The sequence below is a fragment of the Strix uralensis genome, chromosome 3 (assembly GCF_047716275.1).
Source record: "Strix uralensis isolate ZFMK-TIS-50842 chromosome 3, bStrUra1, whole genome shotgun sequence".
Classification (NCBI taxonomy): domain Eukaryota; kingdom Metazoa; phylum Chordata; class Aves; order Strigiformes; family Strigidae; genus Strix; species Strix uralensis.
In genome coordinates this window covers 27,610,363-27,625,809 of record NC_133974.1, presented here as the reverse complement: position 1 = coordinate 27,625,809, position 15,447 = coordinate 27,610,363, and the positions used below count along the sequence as shown (strand labels likewise).

The window sequence follows — 15,447 nt, the reverse complement described above, 5'->3', positions numbered from 1 at the left end:
CATGCATATTTCTATTGTGCCTTGACTGGATTGCATGCATAAAAAAGTTAGTATTTTGTGGTTTTTTTTTACATGAGACTACATGGCTGGCTGTAGGTTTGATGAGATGACTGCCTGTAGCAATCAGAAATTGAACCAATAACTGTTATTTTATGACAATTTTTGATTCAATTCCTGAAAATCTAGATTATCAAGATTACTGGAAAATGAAGAGTTTTCATTGGCCTGAAGGTTGTTTTTTGTCCCTCATGAAGCATCACATAGGCACTGTCATTCACAGAACGACAAGTCAGTTCTCCACAGCTGTTACCTGTCCCTTTTGGTTTTATGGTGTCTTGCTTGTCTCTCACACACCTTCCAGCTTTCACAACAAATGAAATGGGATTTCCACAGATAAGTATCCTGTACAACTGGCTCATCTCAGAACTGCTCCATCCTTGCAAGTCTGTCCCATTCTCCTTTCTCAGCACCCCTCCCACAGCATGCATTTCTTCATCAATTTCTATCTCATCAGCTGTCACATTAACTTCGGATATGAGACTGAATGTCTGACTAGACTTTGCACTCCTACAATTGACATACCAATATCACTCCTTTAAAGTGTTCCCAGTCTCAGTACCTCCTGGCCTCTCTGGCACTAAGGCCGATTGATATGAAAAGCCTGCATCCATAAAAATCAAATTCTAACCCTCCAAAACAAGAAGTCAGCACTTCCAGACTACCAACTATGAATGACCCCTTAAAGGTGCTAGTTCCCAGGCTGCGTCAGAAATTGTTTGGTGGAGCACTACCTGGCCCAGGCCAAAGCTGTGCCAGGGACTATGGCAAGAGTTACAGTGGACAGCTGAGTTCCAGCCCTGATGCCATTTATTTTATAGGTCATATATATATATAGCCACAAAAGAGCACAAGTTCCTGTTTGTTAATAGCACAAAAGAGAAATTTTTGCTGTCATTCCTAGTGGCTATTTGAGGATGTCTCCAGAGCTGAAATTCAGAGGTTCTGGTGAGCTCTTGAGTGTGCTGCTGGCATCTCTGGGGATTTCACTGCAGAGCTGTTACAGATCTTCCTTAAACATCTGTACTCTGCATCTGTCTCCACAGATAAGGTGGGACTCCTCACATTACATGTCTTTGATTCAAGGCATGGGGGCATGACAACTTGAGGAATTCACCACTGTTTACTACCGTGATGCATTTAAGTGCATTTAAGTTCCGAAAAGCTGAAGTTTTTCCAGAGCACTGTAGTTCAGGGCAGATAGCCGTCCCAGGATATCAGCTTGATTAATAAAAGATTGGCAAAGCTCTGAGCAACTTACCATAGGATCTGAATATGGAAAATGTTGGCCAGTCTTTGTAACTGTCATGACTAACATGCCAATTTAAATTAAATTTCTAATTTAAATACACCACAAAAACCAATGACTATATTTAAAAAATAGTCATCTAAAACATGTTCTAGATTAATACTAAGTTCATGTTCATTAGACTGCCTATTCATTCCTGTGATTAAGATGTACTTATGATGATGGTTCTAGCATATATAGTTTTAGATGCTTTCTAATCTAGAACATAGGAGTATGCCAGTAGTTGTGTATCACGCTTTGTGATTTCAGCTAGTCTCCTTGATTGACTGTGGTACAGTCTTATTCCTTTCACTTTCTCTTTGTTTTGAATTTACATGCTGCACACTAAAAAGGTATGTGGTGCAGTGACAGAAATAACATACAATATTTCAACATAATTTTAAAAACAATCATGAAAGAAAAATTTCAAAATTTTGGTGAGGATATAATTATTTTAAGTACCTTTAAAAACAAGTTTTTATTCAGGATTTAATTACTCATTCAATTTTCATGGTACTTTGAAAATAAATTATTTCTATAAGAGTTGCTTGACTTGTTTTTACAAATTCTCCCTCTAATCATATTGCACTTTAATCAGGCTGTGACTCTATATACATCAGCTAGAAGATAAATGGCTTTTAGACGTGTATTTTTCTACTCTATAGAAATGGCTCCCCCTCCCTTTTTACCCTGAAGTAGTTTTTCTTAAAGTTTAACAAGTGTAAATTAAGGACAGAATCGCTACAGTGCTTCCAGCTTGGAAATGATTGTTTCTTTTCATTACCTTTAGTTATTTGTGAGTGTGTCTATTCTAGTTTCTGCCTGAGAAAGTGGGTATTGCATGGAAGCTGACTTTCAAACCAAGCAAGGGTCAGAGGAGTTTGCCATGGCAGGAACAGTCCTGGGAAATCACAAATCCCAGTGTCTCCAGTAGGGAAGTGCAGTGTTTACAGGATGATGCTTCCTTCCTTTTTGGTCAGCTCTACAGACAGCTGTGCTGAGGGGGTGGAACTAAACCTCTGGCCGTTCTTGCATATTTATGGCTCCTCGGAACCAATTTTGTTATGATCCAGCAAACAATGAAGGAGGGGGAGTTACTTCCTGTAGCTGAGGTACATCAGGTGGCTTTAAACAAGCTCTCAGGGTGTATCCTAAGGTAGATTAAACTGGAGAAAATCCAGAGATACTGTGATCAGACAGGCTGAAGTTCCTGAACTCTAAATGAGTGTTTTGGGTGGATCTTTGTAGCCGTATGAGAACAAGTGACCATTTGCATAAGTGGAATAAGTCAAAGATGACTCTTCAGTTAAGACAGAAACCAAAGCTGATGCAGTACTTAAAGTATGACAATCATCTTTCTGTGCTGCGCTGAAGCAACACTGAACCAGTCTCCTGAGTTAATTCATTTGTCATTTATCTTTTTTTTCTTTTGAAATATTACAGTACAAATTGAAACAGTCAGGCTTTCAGAAATAAGAACTTTGTGATCATTTTTAAAGATAAATGAATGAGTTTTATACACTATAATTTTTGCCAGCTTGCATGTTTTCCTGTTTATTTAATTTTTTTCTTCTTTGTTGCTTAGTGCAAGTGCTATATGGTGACAGATTGTCAGAGGCAAATGATGTGATTTGCTTGACACAGAGTCCTTTCAAATGCATAAAGTAAACAGTTACAGAAAGAAAGATTTTTCTCTGATCTGTGTTCATAACAGTAAGATTTTGCTTGCTCTGAGAGTTGCAACAATGGGTAACAATTTTTAATTTGATGCAGTATCTTTTCCTCTGAAGAATAAACTGAGCAAACAAAATGAAAGTAGCCTTAGCAAGGCAATATAATGTGCATCTATAGCAAAAGATAAGATGCTAAGTTGAATGCCTTTTTAAACACAAGAAATGTTCAGGCTTTACTGTTGGCAGATATAGTGGATGAGCAATTTGCAATTTGTCTTTTAAAAAAGGAGCTTTATTCAGAGCAAGGGAAAAAAATTGCAAGACAGATTATTTTGTGTCTCCCCACCTTAGTGCTACCACTTAATAGTCAATGTACTGGAAGGGAAGATTCTTTTGGAGATATTGTAACATGATAAGGTATTGCAATGTGATGAATAATGCAAAATTCATCCAGGTAGAAGCTGAGAAACTGTCACACTTTTTTTTTTAGTTTCCTGCATTATGATGAAAATCATGGTGAAAACGTCATTTGAAATAAAGATTCACTCTGCCTATGGTGTCCAAGAAGATGCTTTATTTGATTGCATCTTCTCTGGTCACATTACTGTAATTATTAACTGTTTAAACTCATCCTGGAATTCTACTCAGGACATTATATTTTAGCATAAAATAGAAAATTCTACTTCCTTGAAATTACACAGATGAATGACTAAAATAAGTATTCCAGAGCTCTTAAAGGGAGGTTGCTCCTTGGTGCTGAATCTTTGCAGTAGATGCTACATTTTCCAACAAGTGGTCCCATTTGTTAAATACATTTGTCTGAGTCTTGAATCAAATTAAGCATGTGCATAGCAGTTTGCAAGTTCAGGGGCTATTTAGAGAGAATGAATTAAGAAAAAAAGTACTGACAGAAATAACATACTATTTTTTTTGTTACAAAAGATGTAAAAGGGAACAATCAAATTGAAAGAAAACAGAAATATCTAATACTTTATTATACTGTAATGTCTACTGCAATATTGCCATAACTTTTGCTTAACTAATTGGGAACCTAGTCTTTAGATCCTCTAGTGTGCAAGAATGAATACATTTGGTTTTGTTGTTGGGTTTTGTTTTATGGTTTTTGATGTTGCATTTTTTTCCTTTGCAATGATTTTCAGAACACAGATACCAGTGAAGAAAAAAAATAAGCAGTATAACTACTGTAAATATTTTATAAAATGTCCATCTGAAGCCCCTCAACCTCTGGTAATTAGAGGCCATACTGTGTAGATTGACAGGGTAAATTACCAGTTAATGTTTACACAACAAAACATATGCCCAGTACAATATCCTACACTGATGTTACTGAAACCAGAGTCCGGAAATGTACAGTGGAAACAAAACGTGGTACTTTTCTTGTGCCAACACAAACAGCAATTACAGCACAGTGTGAGAGGAGTCATAAGAAATACTACTGCATATCAGTAGTTCAACAAAGTCAGCACTTTTGTGTAATTGCAGGGGAAAAGGGCTGAAAAACATTACAGATCTCAGCAAGAAATGGCCTTTTATACTTTTAAACTGATCCTTGATAAAACAATGCCGGGGTCATGAGAAGGCTACTCTGCCAATTTTGCTTCACTGTGGGATCCATTGACATCTGGCTGAGCTGCGGAAGCTGGAAAACTTCTTTAATATTCTCTTGACAGTAAAATGGACATGTGGAAAACATTCTAATCTGTTAATCTTTGTTGCTCCTGAAGAAAAAGGACATTTGGCTTTATACTTTGTGATGATAAATATTAAGTCTCCAGATCTAGCTGTAAATAAGTTAAAAGCATTTGAATGGAGAATGCAGTTTTTATTTTCCAAATACGGGAGAAGATGGATATGCACCTGTGTAATCCAGATGATGTAATAAATGCCAGGAGATTTTTTTCCAAGGGTAGTTTACCATACGTCTTAGCCATCCACTTTTCTCTATGCTGAGTGTGTTTTGTCAATGAATATTGGGGAGCAGAATCTCTGAACTTCCTTACATCCTATGTACTAAAATAGAATGAAGTATTGATTCACTCAGGGGATTATGAAAATAGAATTAAGAGAGATTCAAAATAGTAGTTATGTCTGATTAAAAAGTGCAGGTTTTATTTAACAGCGTTAACTGTACAAATTATTTTTGGCCTAGACTTTAAATCTAATATGGAGTGATAGTGAATGATGGAGATAAACATCTATTCAGCTTGAGATAGGATGCACAATTCTTCATTTCTGTTGTGAGATATATCTCCAGAAATGAGAAGAGGTATCTTGCACATTAGAAAATAACTGCTAGGAGCATATACTGTGTATTGTAAGTATGAAGCGTATATTAATATAAAATGCAAAAGATACCATGGATTATGGAAAAACTAAACAGAATTCAAAATTCTGCACATCCTTGTAGTACATTTTAAATTAATCTGAACAACTAAAACAATGTGTAAAGATAACACTTTTATACACTTGGTGAAAGTTAAAGTGATTTCCCGGTTCTAAGTAGCAAATTATATCATTATAATACATGTACCCTGTTGGGAATGTGTGACTTCCTTTAGAAAACTTCCAAGTATCTTCTTTTGCAAAATAAGTAGCCTCAGGATTTAACAGAGCTTCCCTCCCCATCCCCCCCCCCCCCCTCCCCCCCAAAAAAAAAGATGAAAACCTAACAACAGTTAAAAATATGAAAACAGGCCTTTGTTGTCTGATACAATCGGGTCCTTTTCTTTCTGCCCACTTACTAATGAATTCTGATATTTCATTGATTGTTATTGAGATCTGCAAGATGAATCAATCTATGAACTCCAACTTCAGGTTAGAACTAATAATAATACAGTCTTGAAGTCTATGCCCTTGCTCAAACAATCTCTCAGTGAATAATAATTTCAGTAAAGTAAGAATTAGTCCAGTCCACTTCTTTTGTGTACTTAAAGAGTTTCAAGAGATCTGGGTCTGTATAAAATGCCAGACTCTTCTAAGAAGTGGAACTGTGCTCCTAGGGCTTTATATCTTGCTGTTGCATAAGGAGGTTAAAAGCACAGCAAAATCTGATTGAAAAGTGGCAGGGCAAAGATGAAGTTAGAGAGGGGCTAGACCTCTCAGGGATGTGCACAGAACATACCACCATCCTGGTGTTTCTCAGGTAGCTGAAAACTTAAGCTTCAGCAGGATCTTCCATGTAGATGTTGTCATGTGTTTGTGAAGCACAGTGCAGCTTGGGTCTGAAAGGAGAAAAAAGCCATAGGCAGTTTTGTGGTTCACTGCCTGGGTGTCCCACATTACCCAATAGCTAGGACATTTATTTAGAAGGAAGGTGAAGAAAAAACCCAAGTACCAAGTAGGATAATGCCTCCACTTGACTACTGGATGTATTTGCATTTGGATGCATGTGTGGGTTTTTTTAGCTCCACTGCTGAATCTACTGCATTTCTGAGTCAGCTAAATCTTTCTGGGTTGGTTATTGAGAGGGGGAAAAAAAAAAGTTTGACTATAGCCTAGCTTGATTCCTATTAAATAGGTGAAATGGGAGGGAAGATGTTATGGTAGTTACAAGAGTAACTTGAGCAGCTTCCTTTAAAGCATAGGTACTGTCATCAGAGGAAAAGCCTTGGAATCATGAGATAGGAGTAGTCATCTACTTAAATTGTAATATGCAACAGATCATTTAATACGTCATTACTGCCATCATGTTTGGGATAGTAGCCAAAACTTTCAGTGGACGTGCTGGTATGTGGCAAAGACAAGGGAGACTTGGACTGAAGGATATTTGCCAACTGCTCCCTCGCTTTATCTGTCATCGCATCCAGGAGAAGCAAGTGTAGGTCTAGTTGACAAGGTGTGAGTGGGAGCAATAGTAAAAGTCACTAATATCTGAAAAGGTCTTTTCACTCTAAATGTGGAAGCTTGCTATGCAGTTGAGACGGAAAGCACTGGGTGAAGCTGAATTAGTTGTGAAAGAAAGTATTCCTGTACTAGAACTAACAGGCATCAATCTTAGTGTCCAACAACTTAAACTGGGGTCTCACCTTTTGTTAGCCTTAGCATTCCTTGGAGAAAGCTACACAGAGGAAGACAGAGAACAGACTGACCTTAGCATACATTTTCAGGCACCTGAGGAACCCATTAGAATTCCTGATGTCATGTTGGGGTCCCTCCACGCATGTTGATCCATTGAGCTTCCCCAGCTTCCATGCCAAGGAGCCAAGGAGTGGTGGTTTTCAGACTGTGAAGACCATGCATGTTGTATGGGTGATCAGCCCCAGACAAGGAGTTGGTACTTCTGTAGGACTCCACAGCACATCTGGAGATGAGTCCTGGGGATGTGTGGGAGGTCCCTGTTTTTGCTGAGTGTCAGGTGTGTGTGATTTCAGAGATAATACAGGGAATGAAAGTCAAAACAAAGTGGGTTTTGTGGGTGGGTGATGTTCCTTGCCCTAGGGGAGTCGGGTGCTACTGTGTGAGGGCTCTGGCTGAATTGGAGTCAGATGAGATTTTTAAATGCTGTTACCATTTTGTTCCTTTAGGTACCCTGATGCTGACATACCATAATACTACCATGGAATGAAAATAGTTCTGCTCTGTTTCCTGGCTTTCTTATAAATGCCATCATTGCTACAAATTTATTTTATAAAAATAGGTGTTTTCTGCCCCCCCACCTATTTTGTTTGCTTACATTGGTACAAGCTAGTGTCCTCTGCCACTTGGTGCATCATGCTGAAAGTGTTCTCTTTGTACAAAGTCAGGGAAGTTAGACCTGCAGGAACAGTTTTGGCCACCCAGCTTAAGCCACAGAGTGAATCAACAGAAATTGGTCTTCCAGTAACTAGAAGGGTTGGGAGAATCTAAACAAGTTGGGAGAAGCTAAACAGGACAGAACAAGATCAGAGAAATTTGTAATTTCTTTATAAGGTATAGACACCAATAAAAGGGGTACCTAAGATAGATGAGCTAGGTTATGTGTTCCCTGAATGTAGGAAAAAGTAGCCTTTTCAGATACCATGATGCTCACATCAGATCTGCCATTTTCATTGATGGATTCACACGTTCCACTTTTGCCACATGCACTTCAAATACTAGATCAGTGCCTTTCCCTGATTCTCCATAGTAACACTGTCTTTTTTCAGTATTGTAACTCACAGTGAAGTGCTCTCTCTGCAGCCTTCATCTCGAACATTGATTTTTACCTATGATTCCATTCTTCATTCAACCCATTCTCAGCTGATGTTCCATAATTCAGCCATTATGATAATTCAGCCATTTTATTTCAGTGGGTATGTCTCTCCTCTGCTTATCCTCTGTGAGCCATCCCTTGCAAAATGAGTGGATTTTCTTTCTTCACTGTAAGCAGTTCCAAACATGCTCTCTCCATCCCAGAAAAATTTTCCTCTCCCAGAGCAACCCTCAGTAACTATACCATCAAGTTAAGTAATCTTTTTGTCCTCCTTGTCCATTCAAATCCCTCAGTTTATTTTCAGGTTTATTTTTATTCATTTACACTGGCATGTAGCACGTGAGAAAAACCTGGTTGTCACCTGTCTGCATGTAGGGCACAAACAACCTGCCGCGGTTGCTGCTCCTCTGGACTAGATGGATCTCTCTCTGCCTACCCCAAAGCTGCTCTTTGCGTTTCCTCTCTGGTTCCCCTTTCCTTCCAGATCCCACGATTATTATCTTCTCTGTTCTACCTGTTTCACTGGTCTTCTCACTGTGTCCTAACTTAAATCTATAAAATTAATAACCTTCATTTTTAGATCAGATTATTTCACAAGACATAGCAAGCAGACAAACTGTTAAACTACCAGAAGTTTGCTTGAGAGCAGCAACTTCTGCTGGAGAGCATCTGGGACAATAACTACTTCAGATCAGCAACAGCTGAGTCGGGAAATCTGGCAATGCCCTGGGTTGCTTTAGCGGGGGGGGCAAGAAAGGGGGTTGGGAAGTCACTCCCTCAGTGCTCTGATGGTCATGGCATCTTCATGGGTTTCGACAAGACCTTGAAATGTGTCTCCCGCTCCCCCTGCAGGTTTTGTGATCCCTAGCAAGGGAGCAGCTCGAATTGTGTACAACCACGAATTAGCAAACCCTAGTGTCTTGTAAATAGGAGTGCACATATTCAAAAAAGGAGCAAAATAAGCCTACTGATAGTGATTTGTGAGCATCTGCTTCTCAATATTAATTTTTTTATGGCATAGGATTTTTATTAGTACTTCCTAAATTGAAATCTCAAAACCAGTCTCGTGTTTAATGGCATTAATTCCCGCTAAACGTCCATGAACCTTCTCTGAAGAACTGGATCTGCAACACAGATCTCAGCTGCTCGAGCCTGCTGGTGAGAGGTTTTTTGTGCAGGTGATGCACTGTCAGCCAGAGACACAGATTTTCAACTCGGTTTCAGAGAAGTTGCTTCACAGTTCTTTGTTGAGGTTGAGGGAAAAAGCATGGTCAGCTGCTGCTCTCTTGACGCTCGGGCATTTTAGCTACCAGACTGACCAGTTCCTGACAATGGGGTGGAACTTTCCTAAGCTTGTAACTAAGTCCAGACCGCATGATCTCTTAAAAACAGTATTCCTCCTGTGCCAAATTTGAGAGTGCAAAGCTACAAGAGTATCTCCAAGAAGCTTGTTAGAATTATTGAATATTAGCATAACAAAGCATTTTTCTTCCCCAGAACTTGTTCTCGGAAGTGGCCAGCCCCATTTTTCACTCAGACTTTCGAAAACAGTCCAGCCTGAGGCTTAGACGAGGCATGGAAAATATAAGCTCCAGCAGTTAAAGGCTGACAAAGTAATAAACAACTGAAAGTAGGGCCTTGTGATGGAAAGTGTTAGGGAACTTTAACTCTAGATGTCATTGCCAGCTTTGCTTATAATAAATGTGTCAGTAGCAATAGGAAAAGATGTGTGCAATAAGTTAAAAGAATGCTGTATTAACCTATTTTATGCAGCACGTCTGCCCACAAATTGCTTGCATCTCAATATGTTTTGGGAGAAAAGCATTTTTTTTTGAATGTATTAATTTTCTGACTAAATAAAATGGGAAATTACAGATTTTAATGTAACAGTGACACCCAGTGGACAGTAGTGATGAAGTTAACTCTGAAAAGTAGTGTTTTCTTTTGTGATGCACCTTTAGCACGAACAGAAAGAAAAAGAAGCAGGAAGAAAATGCAGGTAAGTTTCAGGGGTTTCCACAGAGAGATGTTGTTCCATTTTATTGTCTTACATGTAGAAAATTATGCTTCTAATTGCTCAAATACTAAAATAATATTTATTTACATACATTTGTTTTATTGACATAGAGGGGGATGACAAGCCTTGATTTTTAGACAACTTGATAATGTAACTCACGGAAGGGTCTCTGTGGGCACAACCACCTTACAAAGCATCACTGGCATAGTTATTTATATTTCTATGGTTATCTCTGTCTCTACAGGAGAAGGGGTTTTTCCTGGTGGCGTACCAAGTAGTGGTGGGTAGCAGACTGATGCCAGAGAGACACAGTAATATGACAGTACCTCACCATGCCAAAAGTGCCAGCGAGGTGCTGACAGAACTGCAGGATTAAACAGTATTAGTCTTGTGCTGCCTTTTGTGTGGACAACCTTTGACCTCCCTTTACTTCTTCCTCCCTTCCTTCTCCCTTCCTTGAACAAATGCTGAACTAATACAGTGATTATTTGTCATATATATATGCACCTATCTTTAAGGAACTGAGGTACTGAACTTCACAATGCTGTGGGACAACAAATCTTTTCCTGTTTAATTCATACCTGGGATACTTGATATTATGGTTTCAAAATCTCATAGTTTAAAAAAAATCCTAATTTATGAGAGACCTGGTTTATAGCTTCTGATTTATACCTCATGCATCCCTGGAGTTACTGATGCTGACCTTGCCATTTTTAAGAGATGGCCAAAGTTGAACTTCGGTCAGATGAAGCCAGGTTTAAAGATCAGTAAGGAAGGAGACTGACTGTCCCAGCAAGAAATTATGGGGAGGTAGTAAAGCAAACTGAGAAACATTAAGCATTTATTATTCACTGGCAATAATGGTTTCCTGTTAAAACTGGCTGTTTGACAAAGGTGATTAATTTAATTCCTTGCTCTCTTGTTGGGGAATTACAAAGTTAGCATGGGACAGGAGCAAAAAGTCTTCTGCCTTCTCTAGAGAGTAAGCTAAAGCTAGCCAAAGCTAAAGTTTGGAAGGTGTTCAGGAACCACTGTCAGGAATTTAGTGATTATCAAAACTCTGCAAGTGTCAAAAAAGATTGGAGCACTTAAGGTGTCCTGGAAGCCAAGCCATTGTTCACCCCCACACACATCCTAAGCAGCTTGGTGAGTGGTCATCTAGGACATATCCTGTGAAATAGCTGCAGTGCAACTTCTGATGAATCTCAGCACAGTTTAGTGCCTGTCAGGAAGTGACAACAAGAATCTGGGCTTTTTAAAGATCTCATATTGACAGTGAGTGTTTTGCAAGCTCAAATTGCTGAAAGGCTTTAAGATCACTATCTCCTGTAAAAGCCTGACAAATATTGGACATGTGATAAAGGAAGATGCCTTGTTTTACACATTATGTCAATTTTTAGCTTTTCTTTTAGAGCCCCTTATGCTTTTAATGGCTGCAAAAGCAAAACAGCTTCATAGCTGCTCAAACTTGCAGAGAAGTTATTTATTAGGTGCTATTTCAGACTCTGCTTGGACAGGCTGGGCTGTAATATTAACCTCCAAATTAGTTAGTAGTGCTGCTGAAGGATGTTTTCCAACATCTGTTTTTAGCACTGTTAGAATGGAGCTTGGAGTATGGATTATTTAAGGACTTTTGAACGGGGCCACACTGGAGATGAACTGCAGTGATTCTGCACATGAATCAGGAGACACATATTTGCCTGTGCAACGTACAGGAGCAGACAGATGCAGCTGAGCCTGCTGCTGAAATAGCAGTATGTTGCAGTAGACATCAGAAGCGTTGTGAAAAGAACTTTAAAGGACAATTATTTTAAAGGCAGAGACACCCACTCATTGCATATTAAGAACACTGATTGAAGACATGTCAGATTTGGAGGTCAGTCAGAGCTGCTGTGTTATATGCGCTGTGTCAAGACCTACAACTAGTTGAATGTTAAAATGGCAAATCTATCCTGATGCAGATACAATTATAGAGACAAACATGTTTATATACTACTTCTGGGAAATAATGGTTTAAGAGACCTGTACTAGGGTGAAAGCCGCCACACCGAGGATGTTACCAATGTAAAGCTGTGACTAGACTTTCTTCTTTTTCTTAGACGTAACAGTTGATGGTTTAAAAGACAGAACAATTATCACTGTCCATCATCTGGAGGTTACTGCTCCCACTGCTTAGCCAGCAGGAGTCATTGTTTTTTATGCTCTTGCATCTACATTAGGGTAAATGGAGCTTACTCCAGCTTCCAGTGGCAGTAGTTTGAATTAACTCAGATGAGGCTGCCTGAGAATGCTAGGATGTGCTTAGACTAAGCTATGTATTTCATGTTACCTTCATGTTGCTGTGGTATTCCATACCATTCCATGTATTCACAAACACTTTCTATAGACAATAATAAGCAACATGTACCCCAGTGTTACAAGACTTGCACTGCAAATGTAGAATTATGGGGGCATCCCAAGTGTTTGTACAAGCATATCAAGAAATTAATATGTATATATATATCCAATGCCTTTAGAAGACACACCCTTTTAATGCTGGCAGTGTATTGTTTCTTGGTTTTTCTCACAGTGAGAGCCCTGTGAAGCACTGGAGCAGGCTAGTGACAGTAATATAGGTGACACCCCACAGGAGGAGGTTCTCCCCAGCTTTGAAATGGCAGACTTTTCTGGCTGTTTTCAGATGCTACTTTAATTGTTACCAATACAATTTAGTTGATATTTTTCCCATTTTTGCACAAGGACAAGTGTTTCATGAGATAATTCACTGGGGTTAGAAAGTGGCTGCTTATATGCTACTAAAGCTGTTTCTAAGTTTGTTGATCTTCCTTATGAGTTGAACAGCTGTGATGTACTTCAGCACATTATCTTCCTATAGCTTTTATCCCCATGTTAAAGTTATTGAAAATAAGTACATCAAGAAGAATGCTCTAGCAGTTTTGACATAACCTGACAGCTGGCGGGAAACTCCATGAAGGATGCTTTCTTCTACCTTTTCATCCCTGAAACAACCATTTCTGAAAAAATTCTTAAAATCAGCCTGAAAGAGCAGGCACGGCAGTGGGATGCATGCTTGTATCATACCAGCATTTCTACATGTGAATCTCCTTTTTCTCTTCCCCAGACCTTCACCGTAGCTTAAGTCTTTCCATTAAGAGGCCTTAGGTTTGTTTCTACAGGGACACTTGCAAGCCCTGTAGACAGGGCTGCCACTGTGGAGCTTGAAGCAATGACTTCCAGAGTAAATGTATGAATCTTAGCAGCTCGTGCAAAAAAGGACAGAATTTCCAGTTGAAAACTATCATAAACACCTGTCCTCTGTGTATTGGACACAGATGTGTTGTATAACACATTTTCTGACCGGTGGGTTACACAAACAAAGTGTGTGACAAGTGACTGAAATGTGAAACATGTACTTTGGTGATTCACTCCATAATTCACAGATTAGTGTACTTTAAAGTACAATATCCCTTCTTAGAGAGTCTCATTGTGTGAGCAATATTAAACAGTATGTCTTGCCTGTCATAGCTAGGCACCTCAGTTTCTTTGAGGTCTTTATTACAGGGTTTGAGCAGCTACCTAGCTCAAGATAATGTTCCCTGCCTGAGAATAGGACCTGGGACAAAGTTTTGTTAGATTACTCTTTATTATTGCCCTCCAGAAACATTGGAGCTTCAAAGAGCATGTAAGCCCAATGATAAAAATACCGAAAGCACCATTAAAACTAGAATCAAATACAACAAAACATTAGGGAGGTTTATTTCAGAACTAAAAAAACCCACTGATGGGTATATTCAGAAAGGGGACTTAGCAACTGCAACATGCAGGACATGATCTTTTGCCTACCTTGCCAGCTAGTTGTTTGCACATCTCTGAAGGAGAAGCTCAGTCTCCCAGCTTAGTCTGTAGGGACAGGTAGGTCCCTCAGAAGGAGAGCCAACAGAAATCAGCTTGCTGTGCAGTCAGGCCTCTCAGCTGATCTTACTGACTTGCAAATGTGAGTAACAAGCATGGTTCAACCTCTGAATGTCTCCAGACCCAAAGTCAAAGTTGGAGTACTGAGAAGTTATGTCAACACAGGAACTCCTGTCCAGAATTTGAGTGTGGTTGCACCCTGATTCAGTCGGCTTGACTTCTGCTTCTAAACTTTTGGTGTATGTCTGCCTGAATTAGCCTTGGAGGGGGGAGAACCCTCAAGTGTGCTTAAGGTGGAGAGAAGCTGGTGTCTTTAAAGACCTCATGACATCTCTGCCCAATACCACTGCCTGCCTCTGACTATCTCTAGAGCCTGAATGCTTCCAAAGGCATCTAATCTTCTTCAAGTGGAAGGCTGAAGAGCTTTTGTCTGACAAGGGAGACCCAGTGTCCTGGATCACATACCTAACATGTTAAAACAGAAAAAAAAAATACTTCCCAATTTCAGCTTTGTTTTAAAATCTGATCACAGAAAGAAAAGATGCAAGAGCTTACTAAACAGATCAGTGGAAATCACCGGTTCAGTTTCTTTCCCTCCCTGACCAATCTCCCAGGGAAGGCTTTATCCCATAGGAAATTTAATAATATCTGTTGAGCAGAGCTGGTTACTAGTTTACTATTTGGTATCACTAATATGCTGAGACAGGATCAGGAGGGAGAAGGAGCTTGGATGCAGTATGAAGATAATAACAATCAGAGAATTACGAATTTATGACAGCTGACTGTTTTTTCAAGTCTTAATTTAAATGAGAAAGCTTAACACTGGGCATCAAGTGCTCCCTTAAAAATATTCAGAGATTGGAACCTATATCTATGGAGAACTTCCACGATATCCAAACTATTCAGTTATTCCAAGCACCTTAAAAACTAGGCTTTTGAATGCTAGGCTTTTGAATCCAGGACTGTGCTAGAGTGTGAAATTTGCTATTTATTTTGGGGGTTGTGTTTCCTTCTAGACTGGTGAATATGAGAATGGCTCAGACTCACCAGGATAAAGTTCTTTAAGTTTTTATTTCCAGTTGATTTAACCTCATGAAATCTTTAACAGATCTGCCAAAATTTAATTCTTCCTTACATTGTGGTGTCCAATTTGGATGAAAATACCTTGTAGTCTTCCTCTAAAACAGGAACAAAAAAAAATTATTTACATGGTGTTTTCATGATCTCTAATAAAGAGGAAAGAAAAGAAAGTGGGAAAAGAGAAAATGCTAGGAAGGAAGGTCTTTGTGGAAGAATAGTCATTAATACA

The 15,447-nt window shown here is 39.1% G+C and overlaps 1 protein-coding gene across 4 annotated transcripts in view; it reads left to right on the top strand.

Moving 5' to 3' along the window:
* Window positions 1-15,447, top strand: part of HMGCLL1 (3-hydroxy-3-methylglutaryl-CoA lyase like 1) — a 100,741-nt gene that overhangs the window by 63,893 nt on the left and 21,401 nt on the right. The gene's annotated exons all lie outside the window — the stretch shown is intronic.